We start from the raw sequence: 1,829 nt of genomic DNA on the forward strand, positions 1-1,829 counted from the left end.
AGACCAACCTCTCTTTCCTGCCTATGCAGGGGGTCGGACTCGATGACCTATTGAGGTCCCTTCCGACCCTAACATCTATGAATCTATGAATCTATGATGGCTGACAAGTATGACCACATGACAGTGGCTGACTTGAGACAGCTGGTGAAAGAGAGAGGCCATCCAGTGAGGAAGGAGCAAAAGAACGAAGACCCGATTAAGATCCTGTGTGATAATGATCAGTCCTCAACATCTCCTCCACGCCTCCAATCAGCAACCGCGGAGGGCTCCGACGGGCCACCCTCTGAGTGGGAGGTCCGGAAACTCCAGCTGCAGCTAGAAGCTGAGGAGCGAGAGCGCAAGTTCAAGCATGATCTAGAGCTGAAAAGGATGGAGCTGGAGGCCCAGCGACAGCATGAGAAGGAACAGGGCGAGTACAAGGCCAGAGAAGCCCAGCACGGCGTGAGGCAGAGGCCGAAGAGGCAAGGCTCAAGCATGAGCATGAGCTTGCAGTATTCTGCATGCAGGCAAATGCTAACACAGTGGGTGCCCAGCCAGCGCTAGATGCATCCCCCAGGCTGAACACCCCAATCTTCTCTCGCTACAAAGACGGGGATGATCCAGAAGTGTTCCTAAGCATCTTCGAAAACCAAGTGCGCCGATGGAAGTTGCCAAAGGAAGAGTTCATGAAACACATGGCTGCTCTGGTCGAGGACGACATGTCTGTGGTCCTGAACAGCCTGCCCTCGGATTCAGCTGATAACTACGATGCCTTTAAAAATGCCGTGTCTTCAAGGTTCAGGTTGGGACCAGATTATTTCCGGAAAAAATTCCAGAGTACCCTCCCACAACCTGGGAAGACAATGGCTGATTTTGCGGCCCTGGTGTGGGACAAACTCCTTAAATGGGCAGATGGAGCCAAGGCTGACAATTTAGAGAAGGCGCTACACCTCATGACGCTGGACCAATTTTATCACCACTGTCCGAGGGAGATTAAAACCATTTTGGGGTGGTTTTACTGGTTTTCATGGTGTCTTCTTTGTTCTGAGAATGGGGGCGGGGATGCGCAGGTCCCAGTCTGTCCTGCACTGGTGCAGGCTGGAGACCGACTGGCTAAGCAGCAGCTCCACACCAAAGAGCATCGTCGTCGGGCGGACAGCGGAGAATAAGTGAATAGGAGCCGACAGGGTGCCCTGTCTCCCAGCCCCGGGCATGGAGGGAACCACGGGGCTGGGTGCAGACCCTCCCCCTCTCCACTGGTCTCTGAGCAATAAAAACCTAGGATTGGGACTAGCCCAGGGATTGACACGACACCTCATTCGATGAGTGACAGAAAGGCTTTATTTACTACAAGTATTTAAAGTCAAGTCAACTGAGCCCAAACCAATCAAGGTCCAGTAATTAGCTATAAGGTGATGATTTCTCACCAAACAGGCGATGAAGCAGCGGTCTGTTTCTCTTCAACTTCTCGACTAAGTCGGGCACATCAGCAACTGGTGTCAGAGAGATTTCTCACTCCTGAAGCGCGCGCTGTTTGCTGTTTTACTGCCTTTTTCTCCCCTTAGTTTAGCATCTTCAAAGCATTCTTTTAGTTGTGCAAATCAAGAGAGTCCCAAGCAATAATTGACAGCAAAAACCTGCTCATCACTGTTATCAGAAGTTTCTAATTTGAATGAGTTACCTCCTTCGGCACCAAGAGGTGATCCAGTTTGGAACATATCAAGAAACTGATTAACAGCCAGGAAAAACGCACTGAATCAGGAGGAGACATCTATCACATACGGCGATAGGACGTATGTGGACGCGGAAGACGGCATGAGAACTGCATCCGAGAGACCAACTGGTGGCTT

Source organism: Alligator sinensis, unplaced genomic scaffold (genome assembly GCF_000455745.1).
Source record: "Alligator sinensis unplaced genomic scaffold, ASM45574v1 scaffold1776_1, whole genome shotgun sequence".
Taxonomy (NCBI): domain Eukaryota; kingdom Metazoa; phylum Chordata; order Crocodylia; family Alligatoridae; genus Alligator; species Alligator sinensis.